The following is a 20262-nucleotide window of genomic DNA, read 5'->3' as shown; positions in this document are numbered from 1 at the left end:
GAGCCTGACAGTGGGCTCGAACTCACAAATTGCGAGATCACCACCTGAGCCAGAGTCAGGCGCTTAAGCGACTGTAGCTCCCCTTCCTGATAGGTGGTGGTGAGTGCAGAGAGTTTGCTCAGTGTCCACAGGGTTTAGCGGAGGATAGAAATGGTAGGCTGTACCTCCTCAGTGAGAACCTTGACGTTACGATGGGAACAAACTGCTCCATCTAAGCAGTTGGGGAAGGTTAGCAGTATGATATCACGTGACACATTAGGTTTTACCCACGTGGAACAAATGGACCACACGCCTAGTGGCTTAAGACAACACACAGTTGCTATCGTACAGCTTCCACGGGTCAGGAGTCTGGCATGTTTTAGATCCTCTGCTCATGGGGCCACAACACAGAAATCAAAGGGTCAGCTGGTTTGTTTTCATGGGGAGGCTCGCCTGCAGAAAGGCCCATTTCCAAGTTCACTTGGGTTGTTGGCCGAGTCCACTTCCTTGCACTTGTAGGACTGGCGTCCCCGTGTCCTTGCTGGGTGTTAGCTGGGGACTCCTGTCAGCAGCTAGGTCTCAGGCCCTTTGCCGTGTGGCCTTCACAGGCCACTTGAACAAAGTAGCCTACCCCGTGAGCGCGGAGAGCAAACTGGTGGTTGCGGAGGGGAGTAGGGGAGATGGGCAACATGGGAGGAGGGGAGTGGGAGGTACAGGCTTCCAGTTACGGAATGAGCAAGCCCACTGGGCTGAAAGGTCCAGCACAGGGAATGACACTGCACTAGCCTTGCACGGTGACAGATGGTAGCTGCACTCGTGGTGAGCCCAGTGTGACGCGTGCAGTTGGGGAACCACGATGTCGTACAGCTGGAACCAGTGGGACATCGTGTGTCAACTATACTCATATATAGGTCAGTGAAAAAAAACTTGGACTGATGCTGGCACACTGTAAAATTTCAGTGAACATCAGATGTCACTAAAAAAGTGAAAAAAGAAAAGTTATGGCCACAAGAAACGAACAAGAAACATAGCAGCCGACCTCCTCAAGGCCGGCAGGGGAATCTGTTTCATACATCCAATCTCTGACTCTAGGACAGGCCCTGTATCTTTTAATGGCTCGCCTAAGGGCACCTGGGTGGCTCGGTCAACGCCCAACCTCAGCTCAGGGCATGATCTCAGGGTTTATGGGTTTGAGCAGCCCAGCAGGCTCCCTGCTGACGGGGGCCTCCTTGGGATTCTCTCTCTGTCTCTCTCCCCTTCCCCCACATACACACCTTGTCTCAAAATAAATAAATAAACTAAAAAAAGGCGGGGGCTGGGGGGGCTCACTTAATTAGGTCACGCCCATCCAGAATAATCTCCCTTTTGATGAACTCAAAGTCATCAGCTGATCCCGAACCTTAAATACATAGGCAGAGTCCCTTCACCTTTGTCAGATAACATAACCTAATCTTGAAAGTGAAATCCAGCCTATGCTTGGGTCCCACCTCACTTAAGCACAGAGGATTGATTATAGGGACATGTACTCTGGGGGATGGAAATGTCAGCGGCCATCGCACTTGATCTTGGGGGATCTTCTGGATGCTGGGTCTCCCGTAATAATCAGGTTACAACTTTTTGAAACAGGAAGGGAATGTGGTGTCCTTAAAGGGACCTAGAAAGGTGACCTAGAGGGAAGAATCCTCTGTCCTCCTTAGCTTCTGGTATGGATCACATATAGCATGGCTCACCCTAGGGGTGTGCTTATGACTCCCAGTTAGTAAACTAACAGAAAAGAAATTATTTTTTAAAAAGCAATTAATAAAGATGGGGCACCTGGGTGGCTCAGTCAGTTAAGCGTCCGACTTCAGCTCAGGTCATGATCTCACGGTTCATGGGGTCAAGCCCGGTGTCGGGCTCTGCTCTGTGGTGACAGCTCAGAGCCTGGAGCCTGTTTCGGATTCTGTGTCTCCTCCTCTCTCTGCCCCTCCCCTGCTCATGCTCTGTCTCTCTGTCTCTCAATAATAAATACATGTTAAAAAAAAAAATTTAAAAAAACAATCACGGAGAACAAGCACTTTAAATGAAAAAAAAAAAAAGAGGTATAAAATAGTAAGAAAAGACAAAGCACATTACGAACAATTGAATTGTGCCAAATCACTTCAAATCGAAGACTGAATGATTAAAGGGACCAAAAGCTAAAATGATAAAAGTGAATAAAACATAAGAAACAAGTAAACAAGCCACCATAGTAAGTGTCTAAATATGGAGCAGCCTATTCAGGAGCTCAGTGGCCTCATGCTGAGTTAGCCAGAATTCTTCAAGCTGAAGCAACCCTGAAATCCAACACATGCTTGTGAGTGTCTTTCTCAACGAGGGTTCCTCCTCTGAGCCGCAGAACACCGGAAGTTATCTGAGTTACTGTTTTCTCAATTCTGCCCCAAAATGGTACATAACTAGTACCCAGCAGTTGCACTACAAGGCATTTATCCACGGGAACCAGTGTGCTGTTTCGAAGGGACACATGCACCCCCGTGTTTATAGCAGCACTATCAACAACAGCCAAAGTATGGAAAGAGCCCACATGTCCATCGATGGATGAATGGATAAAGAAGATGTGGTATAGATATACAATAGAGTATTACTCGGCAATCAAAAAAGAATGAAATCTTGCCATTTGCGACTCTGTGGATGGAACTGGAGGGTATTATGCTGAGCGAAATTAGTCAGAGAAAGACAAACATCATATGACTTCACTCGTCCGAGGACTTTAAGAGACAAAACAGATGCACATAAAGCAAGGGGAGCAAAAATAATATAAAAACCGGGAGGGGGACAAACCATAAGAGACTCTTAAATATGGAGAACAAACTGAGGGTTCCTGGAGGGGTTGTGGGAGGGGGGATGGGCTAAATGGGCAAGGGGGATTAAGGAATCTCCTCCGGAAATCATTGTTGCACTATATGTTAACCAATTTGGATATAAATTTTTAAAAATAAAAATAAATAAATAAATAAATAAAATGAAACATACATGCATAGAAAAGGCCAGTCTTGAGAATGCATAAGAAAAAAAAAAAAAAAGATGGCTTAATAAAATATACCTAGGTTGAGAATTATAAAAAAAAAAAAAAAAAAAAAAAAAAAACCAAGCAAAGAAGTTAATTCATTGTATACAGCTTCATTCTCTCACCAAACTAGCTGATCTATGTCCAAAAGTATGCAACCAAGAAAGGGTTGGTCGATCTGGCACATGGTTCTGTGATATTTTTGAGAGACGAGTTTTAGGTGAGAAGTGGAAACTGAAGTCAGATTCCTGGGACATTTTCCCCCTCAAGAGTTGTGTGGTCAGGTGATTATGGACTGAAGCACACGAATCACTTTTGATCACTTACTAAATATAAGAAAGGCATCAACAGATGTCCTGACTTCAGAGGAATTCAGAGAAGTAGCAGAGAATATTCGTTTATTTGATTTTCTCCATAAGCCTTCTGGCCAAAGGCCCAGGAAGGACTTGTAATTAGTGCCTTTCTAGAAACATAAGCCTCCTTGGGAATGCAAGCTGGTGCAGCCACTCTGGAAAACAGTATGGAGGTTCTCAAAAAACTAAAAATAGAACTACCCTGCGACCCAGCAATTGCACTACTAGGCATTTATCCACGGGATACAGATGTGCTGTTTCTAAGGGACACATGCACCCCCATGTTTACAGCAGCACTATCAACAGTAGCCAAAGTATGAAAAGAGCCCAAATGTCCATCGATGGATGAATGGATAAAGAAGAAGTGGTATATATATACAATGAGTGTTACTCGGCAATCAAAAAGAATGAAATCTTGCCATTTGCAAGTCTGTGGATGAAACTGGAGGGTATTATGCTAAGTGAAATTAGTCAGTCAGAGAAAGACAAACATCATATGAGTTCACTCATATGAGGACTTTAAGAGACAAAACAGATGAACATAAGGCAAGGGAAGCAAAAATAATATAAAAACAGGGAGGGCGACAAACATGAGATTCATAAATATGGAGAACAAACAGAGAGTTACTGGAGGGGGTGTGTGGGGGGGATGGGGTAAATGGGTAAGGGGCACTAAGGAATCTGAAATTGTTGTATTATATGCTAACTAATTTGGATATAAATTTTAAAAAATTAAATTAAAAAAAAAAAAAACACCTAAGGCTCTTGGGGCACCTGGGTGGCTCAGTCGGTTGAACGTCCAACTCTTGATTTCAGCTCAGGTCATGATCTCATGGTTTGGTTCACGGGGTCGAGCCCCACCTCAGGCTCTATGCTGGCAGCATGGAAACTGCTTGGGATTCTCTCTCTGCCCTTCCCCTGATTGCTCTCTCTCTTTCAAAATAAATAAATAAACATTAAAAAAAAATAAGGCTTTTCCAACTTCACACTGCTATGGGCCAAAATTGTCTAAAGAGGGAGGACTGATTCTAGAGAAGCCCCACATGCCCCTTTCTTTTCTTCCCCTCCAGCATTTCATATGTGAGAAAACAAATGATGGCCAGCTTCATTTGTCCTCATCCTGGCCAAGGAGCTCCTACAAAAGTTTTGTTAGACTTCATCAACTCTGGAACAGTCCCACAGGACTCAGCACACCCCAGAAGGTAACCATGGACACACTCTGCTAAATTCCATTCGACTTCTAAGCTGCATGGCCATTGATCACGCTTTCCTTGAAACACTTATTTCCTTGTTGTATTAGTTATACCTGTCGTATAACAAATTACACCAAAACTTTAGTCACCTGAGACAACAAATATTTATGATCTCAAGGTTTCTTAGGTCAAGAATTCCAGAACGTCTGAGCTGGGTGGATTTGTCCAGAAGCTCTCATGTAGTTGCAGTCGGGACGCTGGCCAAGCTGTGGTCATCTGAAGGCTTGCGTAGTGCTGGGGATTTACCAAGATGGCTCATTCAGATGGCTTTTGGCAGGTGGCCGAAGTTCCTCTCTGGTTCTCAGCTGGAAGCCTCAACCACTCATCATGTGGATGTCTCTGTAGGCTGTTTGTGTGTTCCCACAATATGGCATAACTTCCTTCCTTTATTATTTTCAGAAAGTGGAGGAATGTACAGTCCTTTTATGACCTAAAATATGACCTTTTATGACTAAATTTACACATTACCACTTTGGTTGATTCCATTTCTGAGAATAGAGTCATTAAGGCTAGCCCACCACCAAGGGTAGGAGTATCGAGGAGTACTGTAGACGAGGAAAAAACCTTTTCCCTCTACCCTCTTAGATTCATTACCTGGGGCCCTGCAAATTAGACCGACAAAAGACAGATTAACAAGAGAAAAACAAATAGAGTTTATTAACACGGTGTAGAGCTCATACAGGAGGGAGAAAGAGTGAACAGTGAAGAGTCATTCAGAAGGGTGGTTAGAATTTAGGCTTGTAGCATCTTAACAAAAACCAATAAATTTGTAGAGAAATGGCAAGCCAAAGGAAAAGGGTTTTAGGCTTCTGAGAGTGGCAAACCATGGGAAGGAAAATTTATAGGGAAAGCTAATGGAAGATAAGGGTTATTTCAGTGAGGTTTGTTATGTAGATTCCTCTCTGTGCTGTCTCTGGGCTGATAAGAGTCTCTGGTGATTAAGAACCTAAGCCTGCTTCTAGGCAAATAGTTGGGGAGGGCAGAGAGGTTTTTGTTTGTTTGTTTGTTTTTGGGTGGTTTTTGTTTTGTTGTTTTTTTGTTTTGTTTTGGTTTGGTTTTTTGTGGTGTTTGCTGTTTCTCAGTTGTCTTCAGCTCAAAATAACCCTTATGCCAAAGTGGCTTATTTTGGGGTGGCAGATTCTGATCCCCTTCAGTGTCAGAGAGCTTGTGGACATATTTTAAAGCTGCCACATATTTTTTTGTCTTCTGTAGTTTTAGCTCTCCTGGTTGTCTCCCTATGTCTCTGGCCACTAGCTCTCAATGTCTATCTATGGTTCTTTGTATTATTCCTGTTTCTTGAATGCTGGGTTTCTTGGGCCTCTGGGCTTCTCCCTCCACATATTTGCCCTGGGTCACCCTACACTCCTATGTACCACCTTTGGGCTGGTGATTCTCCAACCCAAGTGTTGCCATACGTCTTGTGAAAGGGCCATATGGCTTAGTAGGCCAAATGTTCTGTATTGCAAATATTCAGCTTTGCTTCTGTAGTGCAAAAGCACCCACAGACAATGCGGATGTGAATGAGCCTGGCTGTGTTCTGGTAATACTTTTATTTGTACAACAGTCTGCTGGCCATAATTTGTTGACTCTTTTTTCTAACTTCTGTGGCCCTCGCAGACCCTTCTTCTGGGCTCCGGAAGAAGATAAATGCCCAGCTGCCTTCTGGGCATTTCTTCTTGGATGCCTCAGAGGTAGTTCAAACTCATCTCTTCCTGTATTTATTGTACTCCCTGTATTGAACACGGTATTGTCTCGTGTCCTCTGTCTGGTAAACAGCATTGCCATTTGGTCAGTTGCTGTAGCCTGAGAGCTAGAAGGGCTCCCTGCTCATCCCTCTCCCTCGTCTCCCATCTCCAATCAGTCAACAATTAGTCTACTTCCTAAAGTTATCTCAGATCTATCCCCTTGGTTCCACCTCTACTGCTACTACTCAGTTTAAGCTATCATTGTGTCCATCCTGAAATACCACAATAGCCTCCGGTGCTAGGCCCCCAAAGATGTCCACATCCTACTTCCCAGAACCTGTGAACATGCCACCATCTGTGGCATAAGGGACTTTGCAGATGTAGCCAAATTAAGGCTCTTGAGATGGGAAGATTATCCTGAATTATCCAGGTTGGCCTGATAGAATCACAAAGTTCCATAGCCGGAATCTTAGCTGTAGCCCACGAGTCCGACTTTGGACCTCTGACCTCCAGAACTATCACATGATACAGTCGTGTTGTTTTAAGCCACTAAATTTGTGGGAATCTGTTATGGCGGCCATAGAGACTGAATAACCTCCTCACCCTCCCTCCAGTCGTGCTCTGTTCTCCACCCCACCCCGAACACAAACAGGATCCGTCACATCCCCGTTGAAAACACTCCCATGACTTGCCCACATCCTCAGAATAAACTCCAGGCTCCTTGCAAGACTTCATCACGGGTCCCCAGCAGTTTATGCCCCGCAAATTCATGCAGGGAATTTCACATCATGTCGTCTCTCCATGAGACAAATGTCCTGTCTGTCCAGGACCTGTTTACCTTCCGTCTCCCACCTGACTAACTCCTGCAAGTTAGTTATCCAGACGCCAGTTCCTCAGAGACAGTCCCTGCCCCCACGCTGAGTTCAGGTCCTCTGTTTGGAGACATTAAAGTAACTGCCCTATCAGACTCCTGGCCCGCTTTATTGCTAGGACTTGTGAACTCAGAGACCGCCCAACTGTCTTGGCCACCACTCGGCGCCGAGCACCTTCCGTGATGGCTGACACACACCAGTACGCGGTGAAGACAGACATGGACCAGCGATGGTCTAGGGAGACTTGGTGGAGGCGGTGGTGAGGGGCTCCCCTTGAGAAAGCTGGGGAAGAAGAGCCCGTGGGGGAGAGAGACCCCAGCTGACTCGGGGAGCAGGTGGGAGTCTGAATTGCCCTCATTTCCCTTCCTGCTCGGCCTGGTGGGGAAGACGCCGGTAGGGGAAAAGGGGCGTCGCTGCCCTCCCGCTACAATTAGCCGAGACTTTCATTCTTCTACAAAGAGGAGAGAGCAAATCAAAGGGAGATAAAAGTACACGTCCCACAAAGGACATCGAGACAAGGGGGAAGGAAGGGAGGGTGGTGGGACAGAGAGGCAGAGGCAGAGAGAAAGCCCTGCGGCCCAAACAAAAGCCCAGAGCCAGCTGATCCCCAGGATCAGACGGTGGAGACGCAAGGACAGGAAGAGAGCAGACCGCGTGGGGATCAGCAGCCCCGTCAGCCAAGGAGGAGAGGGAATGAAGGAAGATAAAACACTGATGTGAATGGCTGGGGAAGAGGGTGGAGAGGGACCCCAAATGGAGTTGGGACAAAAGCATGAAAAGACAAGATTGCCACCATCCCATGAGCACTCCACCCAGGGAAAGCAAAGAGGGGCTGGAGACAAAGGCGGAGAGAGGAAGGTGGAAAGGGAGGGAGCACAGCCGACTGGCCCTGAGCCGGTGACAGGGCTGTGAGCACAGGGGGTCAGCCGAGGCCCCGAAGGGGGAGCGGCAATCAGGGTACTGGCCTATATTTGATGAGAGAATCCTACCTGAGTAGCTTTCTTGTCTTTGAACTTTATATAAATAGAATTTAAGAGATGGACACACAAAAATAATGTGGTCGTGAGCCTTCCAACACAGATGCTTCTGTGTCTGGCTTCTTTCTCTCCACATTATGCTGCACATAGTGTGGATCAGTCATTGTCATTGCTGTATAATATTCCACCATGTGTATATATATATATATATATATATATATATATATATATACTTGTGCATATCCATTCTTGTATCTAGTGGAAAATTTTCATTCAAGTCCACAATCTCTCTCTCTCTTTTTTTTAAGTTTATTTATTTTGAGAGAGAGAGAGAGAGAGAGAGAGAGAGTGAGCAACAAGGGAGGGGCAGAGAGAGGGAGACAGAGAATCCCAAGCAGGCTCTGCACTGTCAGTGTGGGGCTCGAACTCATAAACTGTGAGATCATGACTGAGCCGAAATCAAGAGTCAGACGCCTACCGGACCAAGCCACCCAGGCACCCCAGGTCCGCAATCTCTTATCTGAAACCTTGAGGCCTGATGTGTTTTAGAATTTTAGAAAGGTGGTTAAAAAAAAAAAAAGATGTAAGGCACCAACGCTCCGTATCACACAACTCCCAGTGCTGGGTGTATGGAAGTGCCCTGTAACCAGACACATGGATGTTTCTGAAAGGAAATGGACGAACACTCATCCTAGGAATAGCTTCACTTCAGTTCAGTTCAGGTATGCCACCAAATGGGTTCCGGCCACATTGGGTTGTGCCTCCAAATAAAAGATGACATTTTTGATTTTCAGGGCTTTTGGAGTTCCGGAACTCAGAACTTGGCATTGTGGAACTTTGGTATACTAGTTCCCAATAAAATTTGCTTCGGGAACCCCTGGCAGAAAGATGAGTTGAAGACCATGTTACGAGTTTTGGCAAAAGTCAGAAACAAAGGTCCAACAACGTTTGAGAGGCGAGACGTGGTCCAGAAGGGATGTCGGAGTCGGCTAAATCGGGCTCAAATCCTGACTCTGGATGAGACAGAGAAGAACCCTGTGTACTGCTGGCCTCTTTAGTTCCCTGATCGCTCGTCCCATCTGACCAGGGTAAACCTTTGTTTTTATAACTTCAGCCCCTAATCTTGTAAATTGTTGATTATATGTTTTGTATCATTTTAAAGCTCATTTCTTTCTTTTATCCTCTTAATCTGCTGGTCCTCTACTTCTGTGTTGCTTATCTTGATGATTCCTTATCTCTATTTTGTTCTTTATAATTTTATATTATGTTCCTCTTATCTCATCTTCTCGTTTTTATTGTTATCGTGCTATTTTGTAGTGACTGAGGAAAGACCCCTGCGGTTTGGGGGAGCAAGGGGTGATCATTTACCCCCGCCCCTCCCTCAGAGCCAGATTGCTCTGTACTTGGGAGCGTTTCTTTCCCCGAGGAGATTTCTGGGTGGTGGGGGAGGTGGTGGGGAGCCCTCAAAATTTAAGCTCGAGCCTTAACCAAGAATTGGTCCCGGGGCTTTTGAAGCCTTGGAAAACACCCAGTCTCAAAGCAGAAGGCTGTGCTCCGTGGTGGAGATTTATTTCCGGTTAAGTGTTTCTTTGTTCTGGGAGACCAGACCCTCGGCGTCAATAACCTGGCACAGACACCCTTCCCCGTCCCCACATGCAGATACCGCTCATCCTCTCACACACTCAAGAATATTCCACGGCGAGGATGCAGCAACGCGTGTTTAAGCTTTCCACTCGCTGCAGAGGCTTCTTTTCTATATGGAAGGAGAAGGCGTTGTTCTTGCAAGTCAGACAGAGGAGTGAGGATGAGGCCCTGTTCTCGCTGTTGCTGCAGGGGCCACAGAGAGGAAGCTGCCAGAAGGAGAGCCAGGCATTCTGTTCTCCCCCACCTAGCAGAGAGGCCTTTGACAGCCAGACTGACATAACCTTAGTGGGGAAGGTTGAGGTCTCCTCATGGGATTTCTCCAGAACCCCGACTTTGGGCAACATACTGCACACGGAGAGGGGCTGGTCAAGCCCTCTCCTCAGAGCTAGGCCAAGTCCTAGACTATCCCTTGTGTCCTAAAGGGGTACACGTTCTGTCAGTTGCCCTGGGAAGGGGAAGACTCCCAGAGAGACCAGGGAGAGGTGGGCTTGAGAGGGCTTTGGCGGGGCGCCTGGGTGGCTCAGTCGGTTAAGCGTCTGACTTCAGCTCAGGTCACGATCTCACGGTCCGTGAGTTCGAGCCCCGCGTTGGGCTCTGTGCTGTCAGTTCAGAGCCTGGAGCTTGCTTCGGATTCTGTGTCTCCTTCTCTGTCTCTGCCCCTCCCCCACTCATGCTCTGTCTCTATCAAAAAATGAATAAATGTTAACATTAAAAAAAAAGAGAGAGAGGGCTTTGGGGCCCCAAGGACTCCCTGGAAGAAAGCTTGGACACCCCCTTCTTTGAGGAAGAGAAAGGCAGGCCTGAGAAGCAGGAAACGGGCGAGAATGGGGCTGTGGGGGGCTCAGGGTCTGTAGCTCGGTGACAGTCCCGTTTCCCCACATCCCGGTGCTCCTCCCAGGGTCCCAAGCCTTCCCGCTTTTGTCTGAAGGGTCCCACCAGATTCCAGTTCTGCCGTGAGCATTTAGGGAGCAGCCCGTGCGCTGCCCCCCAGCACAGAGCAGCAGATGGGGAGACCACCCCTGCCGGCCTCCCAGGTCAGTGCAGTTGGGACACCGGGGGCCCTCGAGGGGTAGTGTCTGTGCTCAGCAACCCCAGGGCGGTACAGCTGCGGGAGAGCTGGGGGCCGAGCTGGGGGCTATTTTAGTTCCTTCCCTCAGTTAACTGCATACTGCTTTTTATATCACTTTAATTATCTTTTTATTTCTTTTAATTTACTTTATCTTTTTTTATGGGCGGCTATATATTTTTTTTCTCTTCCTGTCTGCTATTTCTTCACCTTAATAAACTGGGTGCTGGGGCTCAGGCTCAGGGGAGAGCCCTGAGGCAGCCCAAGCAGAAAAGGCTGGACACTGCCCTCTCTGACTGTGCCCCCAAGTCCCCTTGCCAGTTGCATCTTGTCCCCTGTGACCCTCCAGACTCTCAAAAACTTCTACGTGTGGGGGGGCCTAGTTGGCTCAGCCGTTTAAGCATCCGACTCTTGATTTCGGTTTAGGTCATGATCTCATGGTTGTGAGATCGAGCCCGGTGTGGGGCTCTGCACTGACAGCTTGGAGCCTGTTCGGGATTGTCTGTCTCCCTCTCTCTCTCTGCTCCTCCCCCTCAATCTCACACTCTCTCTCAAAAACAAAAACAAAAACAAAAACCCAAAAACTCCTACCTGTGCAACTCAGGAGCCCCCAGGCCAGAATTCTCCCCCAGGGTGATAATGTATTTATCTACACTGATCACACATTTGAACTGGGAAGATGGTGGTGATGCTATTTTCATAATTAGCAAGGTAGGTAATACGTGCTCATCGGCAAGAAATGCACATCCGGAGGTGCAGGAAGTAAAAAGTGTACATCCCTCAACTCCCGCAAATCATGCTCCAGATTCAGAGTAACCTCGTTCAGCTACCATGTGTGTGTAAATATTCTCTGTAGCATACATATCACGCGGGCACATTTAAAATCGGGTAGGTAAGGCCAAACGCTAAGCCAATTTATATTCCCACCCACAGCTCCCAAGAGGGTCGCTTTCCCCCTCTGCCTACACCCTTACCAGCACAGCAGAGGGTCTAAGGCAGAACTTTGGAAGTTCTTCCTGTATCAGCCTTCCGCTGCCCTGCACCCCTCCCCCATTCCTGGGCTGTTTGGATTCAGGAAATGGGGTCGATGTGAGCGACCCTTGTCCATTAATCACTAGGAGATGCGGTGACCTTGCTGGACACAGCTCCTGCTCTGGCTCCACCCCCAGGCGGGCTGGGTGCTGTTTCTGCAAAGGTCCAGCTTCCAAAGCATGAGCCAAGGAACTCGCTTTAGCACAGCAGAAGCAGCAGGAGACCGGCCCCCCTCCCCCCAGGCGTGCTTGACAATGGGGGTGGGGGGGGGGTGCCTACCTTCTTGTTCCTGTGGGCAGACACCCACTGAGCACCAAGTGTGAGTCATGCCTGAAGGTCCTTCTGGATTTTTCCCAAATCCTGATCCTCTCCCAGAGGGAGTGGGCAGAGCCTTCCCCTCCACACCCTCCCACCACATCTAATAGCTTCCATCGCTCTGGGGAATGTTCGCAGGATCATGTGTGCGCCTGGCGCGGGGCTGCGGTTAGGAAGGTGGATCTCCCCACCAGCCTGCCGCAGTGGGGTGGGCAGTACGTGGGTGGGCAGGGAGGGGGTGGGTGTCAACACAGCTTCAGACACGGTCCACCTGCAGGTGAGAGAGATGGGAGGGCCGCCCAAACTAAGGATAAACAGGCGGGACCGGGTGAAAACAAGCCCCCAGGGTGAAGGCAGAAGGAAAGGGGCAGAGCTGGCTTCGAGGGGATCCTCATGTGCCCCCCCCCCCGCACCCTTCCCCCGCCCCAGCCAGCAGGGGTGCCAGCTGCCTCGCCAAGGCCTAGCAGCTGGTTGAAAGGTGAGAACTAGTCACCATCCCCAATGGTTGGACTTCTTCTTCTTTGAGTTAACTGAACAGTTATCCGTGGCCTCAAAAATAACAGCCCTAGGTTTTATGGCTTAAAAGTTAAGACAGACACCGTCTTCTCTTTCTCCTTCAATGGTGTGGCCCTATGGGACAGAAACCCCCCGAGAGGGAGGTGTGAGTGGGCTGCGGCCTGTGGTGCCAAGTGCCTGGTCACCTGGGGTCGGCCTGGTGGTGGCGTGTGTGGCATCCCTTATACCCCAGCTGCGCTCAAATGGAACCCAACGTCTCCTTTAAGGAGAGGCAACAAGCATCCCGTTAGTTATACAGTGGCTTACCCCCACCCATTCCAAACCTCTTTTCCGGAGCAGTCTCCGCTCTAGAGACTGGAAAAACTAAACCACTCTTTGTCTTCTCTAGCCCTGGGTGATTCTTGACAATGTCCTGGCTGGTTAGACGTAAGCAAAACCCTGCTTGGCTTTTAGGAAACCCTTGATTTTTTTTTTTTTTTTTTAATAAATGGAACAGATGCATCTGGCACCATCCCTTCCCCCTGTTGTCTACCTGGAATGAGGATGAGATGCCTGGAGCTATGGCATCCACAGTGTGACTATGAGTGAAAGGCGAAGAAAAACATAAGATGTTATCCCTGATATTATGGTGCCCCAAACCAATGCCAGCTATTGACAACCTCCAGACTTCCTGTTATGGAAGGAAAATAAATCCCAATTCATGTAAGCCCTTGTTAGCTGGCTTTTCTGTTTCTTGTCATTGAAAAGCCTTCCTAAGTGATAAACATGCTTACGGATGTTTTCGAAGCAAGGAGGCTTCAAGGAGCCCTTTAGCCTTTCCAGTCAAATGGGAGATACGTCATCAGGGCCCTCCACTTAGGAAAGGAAACATCCAGAAGGACGTCTCTCCTTCCCCAGCATGACCTAGACCTAGTTCTGCGCACGTGGCCCCATGTGGGCCTCATCTGGCCCCCAAAGGAAGCACCCTGGATTGTTCGCTCCACTCGGATAAAACTAGGCCCCTGGGTGGAGTAGCAAAGAAGTAAAAAAGACAGCATTGCTCTGATGGTCCCTCTGCCGCTCTGTTCCCTGAAGATCTTGAAGTGTGCTCCTGAGACACGGGCCAGGTCTTGGGCCTCACTCCCAGGATGATGGTAGGGCCACCTCAGAGGCATGCTTTTTCTGCTGCTCCCCCATCCTTCTTCCCTGGGATCCTGGGAGCTACAAGACCCCGTCCCATGAGGTTTTCCAGACCAACTCTCCTGATTCAGACACGCAGAAAATAAAGAGCAGACCCCAGGGAATAAGCAAAAGGAAACTAGAGTCTTTGCTGCGTTGTTATCTCTTTACCACCTTGGAAGGGATGCTAATCTCCTAGTTAATCCTTGCTAAGTGCTCCTTCTCTCCCTCCTTCAAGGGCTCCTCTGCTTTTCCTCCTTGGCCTGCCCTCCAGGCATCCTCCATTCTTCACCTCTTCATGCTCACATCCTTCATTCATTTCTGTGGCTTCCATATCTCCTGAAACCCTGGTCTCTTTGCTCAGCCCACACCTGCTCCTGGGCCCCAGCCTCAAATACGCAGCTCGTCCTTACACATCTGCACCTGGGCTCTATAAACTTAACATGTCCCTAACATAAATCTTTTCCCCCAGTCTGTTCCTACCCCTTCCTATCTTCCATGGCACCATTGCCCCCTCTGTTACCTTCCCATTGCTGCTATAACAAATTACCACAAACCAAGTGGCTTATAACATCACACATTTATTATCTTATACTTCTGGAGACCAGAAATCCAAAATGGCTCTTGCTAGGCTACAACCAAGGTGTTGGCAAGGCTGCATGCCTTCTAGAAGCTCTAGGGAAAAGTCCATGCCCTTGTCTTTTCCAGCCCCCCAAGGCCACCTGCATTCCTTGGCTTATGGCCTCTTGTGGCCAACAATTATGTCCCTCCAAGCTCTGCAGTGTCCTTCCATTTTCTTCTGGAAAGGTCGTGCCTCCTTCTTTCTTTACCTTTTTAAAATTTTTATTTATGTATTATGTATGTATGTATGTATGCATTTATGTAATCTTTACATCCAACGTGGGGCTCAAACCCTCAACCCCAAGATCAAGAGTCACACATTCTACCAACTGAGCCACCCTGGTGACCCCTCCTTCTTTCATTTCTAGGAATCATTATGATTATATTATCCACCTGGATAATCCAAGATCATCTCCCCACCTCAAGGTCCTTACTTTAGTCACATCTGCAAAGTCCCTTTTGCCACATAGGTAACTTAGTCATAGTTTCCAGGGATTAGGACTCAACATCCTTAGGGGCCATTGTTCTACCTTTCATACCTCCTTTTAATAACAATTGCTCCCATGGGGTACCTGGACAGTGCAGCCAGCTGGGCAGTTGGGCATCTGGCTCTTGATTTCGACTCAGGTCGTAATCTCACCGTGAGATTGAGCCCCTTGGTGAGATCGAGCCCCGTGTCAGGCTCTGCACTGATGCTTGGAAGTCTGTCTTTCTCTCACTTTCTGCCCCTCCACTCCTTGTGCTCTGTGTCTCTCAAAATAAATAAATGAACTGTAAAATAATAATAATAATAATTGCTACCGTTCCTAGCAATTTTGTAGTCTGGGCTCTGGGCTGATTTTTTTTTTTTTTTCCTAATTCTTTTCATGCACAATCGAGATGATGCAAAACGAAAAGAGGCCTTTGGTACTCCCGAAAATCTACTGGCAAGAGAAAACCACTCATCTGCAGACGCAGGCTAACTTTCATGAAAAGGGAGGGATGACACAGAGGTCAGAACAAGAGTTCAGAGGGGAGAGCCAAAAGCCGTGAAGGATTAGTCCATATGGATTTAGTCCATATGAAATCCAACCAAAGCCTGGCTTTGGTTGGATTTCAGAATTGTTATGGACCAGGCTTTGGTCCAGGATTTCAACCAGGCTTTGGTTGGATTTCAGAATTGTTATGGACCACTTTTTCCCTTTTGAACAGGCATGTACCTAGCAGCTATCTTATGCCCCTCCTACCTTGTATAGAGGGTATGGTGGGAGCAGATAACTTATCTCTTTGTTTAACTGGTCAACAGGAAACTTTCATGGGAACCTGTTTAAGAAACTACACCTGAGGAGTCTTATCTGCACGAGGACTTGATGTAGATGATGAGATAGATACAGCTCGTGCTGGAGTGAGGGGAGACTTTGGGTTTTTGTGGGGAGAGGGGCAGGGGAAGAGTATATTTTGCATGCCAGAGGGGTGCGAACATTAAGGGCCAGAGGGCAGAGGCGGCCATCTTCCAAGATGGCCCCCATTGTTCACAAGTCCCAACAATCACAATTTTGCAAAGCCCCTTGCACACTGCACCAGTAGCACATGGCAAAAGTGATGCTACACAACTTCTCAGGTAGCTCATCAAAGACTGTGGCCATTATTTGGGGTATGTTGTCTCTCTGTTTCTGTCTGACTCCATCTTTCTCTCAGATTACTCACCGTGGGGACAAGCTGTTGTGTTGTGAGTAACCCCATAGGGAAGCCCACCTGGTGAGGAAGAGAGACCCTGAGACAGAAACACCCGACCGAGCTGCCTCCAGAATCCTGAGCCTCAGAAACCTCGTGAGATATATTCATTGTTTTGTGTTAACTAACTTTTGGGGTAATTTGTTATGTAGTGATACCTGTTTCAAGGGGCTGGAGAGGTATGCTTTAAGAGGTATGATCTCTTGAAGCAATCCCACTGTTCAAATGTCCTTAAGCAGCTCTGTTGAGTGGGGCCTCTCTGGTAGCTGTTTCCTCTGCCTGGGATGCCTGATTTTCATAGAGCCAACTTTCTTATCCAGCTCTCTCCAGAAAGTTTCTCCTGGCTGCCCAACCCAAAGGAGTGCCCCTATGACTCCTGCAGTAATTCTCTACTTAGCATTTCTCACTCTGTTATGTTTGTTTGGTTTTTGTTATCCGTCTCTCCCACTAGAATAGAAGTTCCATGAGAGAGGGAGCTTGTCTCTTGCTCGGCACCTAAAACCGTGCTTGGCATAAATAAATGAGCCCAAAGAGCTCTCATTTCCTGCCGTCACTTCCCTACAGCTGTCCCTCCTGTCTTACCAAACTACTTGAAGTTTCTTTTCAGTCATCCTATTTCACACATTGTTCTTTTTCCTGGATGCCTTTCCCCTCTTCTGCTTTTGGTGAAAACCCATACATCTTTTAAGGATCCAGAATTTCTCCCGCCATAACATTTGCCATCCATTGGTGTGACTGATCGTCTCAGTGTCTATGCCCCGCCAGATGCTGGACTCTGGGGGGCCCGGACTGTGCTTCTTCACCATTGCATCTCCAAAGATCTAGCTGGCCCTGTGGCCCTCAGCGAGATGAGTCACAAGAGAGGGAGGCCCTGTGACAGGTGGCTGGGACTGGCCTGTAGCCACACTGTGTCCTTGTCCCTAGGGCCTTGCTCCCTACTAGCTGAGGAAGGGGTGGGATTCATCCTGTACCCCGTATACATTAGTGTTTGCTCCTAAGTAAAACCCAATGTGTGAATTGATCTTTGAGAGAGCCTGGTGAATTGCGGGCACCTGGAAATAGGCTTGGGATGGAAAGAGGGACCTTAGCTGTCACGCACTTGAACCCCAGAACAAATTTCTGTTCATCTCAAGGTGGGACACTGGAACAAATGGGTTCTGTGGGGCTTCCAATGTACCGGGACCTCTGCTCCCCCTCGTTAGTCTGTAATGCCCACTAGCAAGCTGCATTACTGTCTGCCTTGTTCTCCTACCATACAGCGGCTGGAAGGCCAAGTTGTGGCGGGTTGGGGGGTGGGATCACATTGGCAACAGGAGGGAATATGTGAATTAGGAGGCAGAAACAAAGGGGAGGAGAAGAGAAAGAAGAGGGGGCCACTGCTGGCTCGAGACTCTCCTTTGAAACTCCCAACACATCCCCACCCCCCCCCCCCACCCGGACGCACAACACCCTCCTACCCCCACCGTAAAAAGCTCTTTCTCAGAACAAAAGCCCTGTCACTGAAAGCACTTATTTAACAACAACAACAGCAAGATACACTAGGTACAAAAACATCTTTCTCAAAAATTTTTCTACTTCAATTCAACAAATATTTATTTTCCCGAAAAAGCAGAGATCTATAAAAAAAATAGAAGCGTGTGGATTTGTTGTTTGGTTTTGATTGAAAAGCCTATCGGCGCAACCAGGAGAACAGCATTGCCCCAGTGAGCCAAAGCACAATGGGGAAGCGCTTTTAAAATAGAAAAGAACACTAATATATAAATCCACCAAGGTGATTTTAAAACACAGCAGCACCTCCGTGCTAGAGTGGGGGATGGGTCTCATGCTCACAGGCAGCTTGTCTTCTGTCTTCTCTTCCCAGCGGGCTGCTTGGGCACACAACTTAACCCAGGGTGAGCCTCCGTCATGGCGGTGATAGGATACGGGGACACATGTAAAACCGTCATTAATAAAGGCATACCCGGGGTACCTGGGTGGCTCAGTCACTCGAGCTTCCGACTCTTGGCTCTCGGCTCAGGTCTTGATCTCAGGGTTGTGAGTTCAAGCCTCACCCTGGGCTCCACGCTGGCATGAAGCCTAGTTAAAAACCAAAACGAAAGGTATACGCCCCCCCCCCCAAAAAGGTACACCCAACTAGCAAAAAAAAAAAAAACAATGTGAAAATTCATTTAGAAAGCACACGGGAGTCCAAAGAGCCACCTCTGGATAGAAAACGAACACTCACATGCCCCATCTCTAAAATGGTGGCTTCCATTGTCCTCTCAGGAGCTGTGATGCCGAAGGGGCTGGTCAAGAATCCAGGGGCCAACACGGTGGAAGAGAGATGCAGATCCCATCAGTGATGTGTGTCATGCGGCATGTGGAGCTGGGCACGTTGTGTCAGCTGGTCCCAAGCAGGGTACAGCCGTAATGCCAGGTAGAGCTTTGCCAGGCTGGCGTCAGAGAGAGACAGCTGTACCCCAAGGCTGACAAGTCAGGGCGAGTGGGCAACAAGGGCAGGTGCTTTCTTGGACCCCGCGTCTTTGTGTACTGCAGAGGTTGAGTGCGACAACCACGCTGGCTTGGTTAGTGTTGTTCTGAGTCGTTTCAGTCCCTTCAAGGATACTGCCAACCGTTCTAGCATTTGCAGATGTGCCATGAACACTGGAGGGGACTCCCGGGTGAGAGGGGTCCTCAGAGGGCGGCTTACCCGTGTTCCTGCCTCACGGGGCGGAGAATGCCTCTCAGGCTCACTCGGGTTTCCTTCCTGACCTCGGAGCTCTCTGCCTCACTGCCTCCCTTCTTCTGCTTCTGTTCTCCGTCCCCACCCCATGCCCGCCCCACACACCTGCACCCAGGAGGGACCTACCATGCCCTCTGCCCGCTGCCCCATGCCCACAGACACTTCTTTGGTGAAGGCCATTCCCTGGCTTAATTATTGCAGATCTTCTTTGGCTTTTGGGTCTCCCAAAGTCCAAAGACTCTTCAGGTAATTAAACCTGGAGGGACAGGCCGAAAGAGACCCACCCCCTGGGCCTTTGGAACTGGGCTGGGCGATTAGGTCATAATTGATCTTTATTGTTGCAGCTGAAGATTATTTATCCTGTTGTCGAGGAGTCTTGTCACTGCTGCCCCACCCCAGGCTGGCCGGAGCCGAAGCTGACCCGCCCCAGAGCCCCGGAGCCCTGCCTTCAGCCTCAGCAAGGTGGACCTGGGGACAGTGGCTGGGCTGTTTACTCCCCGTCTCTCTGTGGGGGCCCCCAACCCCACCCCACCACTGACCTTACTGCATTTCTCACCCTCCTTGTCACTGCCACACCTTTTGTCTGTCTGGGCCATCTCAGCCCCTGGGCCTCCGGACTGTGATCAGCCCTCCTGGGGACCAAAGCCCAGGGTCAGAGAGGAGAAGCGCTCAGGCACGTCCCTACAGCAGCCTTGACTCCCAAGTTCTGAGAGCTTTCCCAGGCCTGCCCTGGAAAGGAAACCAGGGCGGGAGGAATGAGGTTCCCTAGAAATATATTTAGATTTCCCAGTGGAGGGACGAGTGGGAGGGTGGAAGGCAGGACTGTGAACTACACTGGACATTCCGCTCCACTCTGTCCCCAAGGCACGGAGGCTCCTGCTGGAAAACAAAAAATCCTCCCTGGAAAAGAATGGGAAAAAGAAAATTCTTTTACCCACCAGTAAATCTCCCAGGGCTGTCCTGGGCCATGGAGATTAATTATATTACTATTTGTGATAATAATACATCTTATAGCATACTCTAAAACATTTTTCCTGATTTCATTTTGCTCATCCGCATGACCTCATTTGTCCGGAGCGATGAGGAAGGGCAGAGATGAGCTCTGTGTCATAAACAAGAGGGCTGGGGACAAGTCAAAGAGTGCCCTGCCTCTCCACCTCAGATCAATTATGCATTTCCTTATGACAATGTGGGGGGTCTCCTCTGGGAGGTTGTGACTTTCACTTGCTGGGTTGAAATCCCCTGGTAAGACTTCAGGGTGATGCATCGATACCCCGACAGGGGATTCAAGGTTTCCTACCTCTTTTAAG

General features: G+C 48.5%; 1 protein-coding gene and 1 long non-coding RNA gene across 3 annotated transcripts in view; one reads left to right on the top strand and one right to left on the bottom strand.

Annotated features, from left to right (window-relative positions):
- SNRPE (small nuclear ribonucleoprotein polypeptide E) overlaps positions 1-19970 on the top strand; it is a 143826-nt gene extending 123856 nt beyond the window's left edge. The window contains exons 6-7 of the transcript XR_008424573.1: positions 18496-18646; positions 19297-19970. The gene's annotated coding sequence lies outside the window, so the exon portion shown is untranslated. The remainder of the gene's footprint in view (positions 1-18495; positions 18647-19296) is intronic.
- LOC128778826 (uncharacterized) lies at positions 17797-19602 on the bottom strand. Of its 2 annotated transcripts, XR_008424575.1 has the most exons (3): positions 19492-19602; positions 18455-18662; positions 17797-18306 (listed from the first exon to the last, which is right to left on the bottom strand). It is a non-coding gene; the product is annotated as an uncharacterized LOC128778826 (long non-coding RNA). The 2 variants fall into 2 exon arrangements; XR_008424574.1 differs by having other exon boundaries at positions 17797-18662.
- Positions 19971-20262: the final 292 nt, after the last annotated feature.

Source organism: Panthera pardus, unplaced genomic scaffold, assembly GCF_024362965.1.
Source record: "Panthera pardus isolate Hobbes unplaced genomic scaffold, ASM2436296v1 HiC_scaffold_21, whole genome shotgun sequence".
NCBI lineage: Eukaryota > Metazoa > Chordata > Mammalia > Carnivora > Felidae > Panthera > Panthera pardus.
The sequence above is the reverse complement of the archived record's forward strand: the minus strand, read 5'-3'. Positions and strand labels throughout refer to the sequence as shown.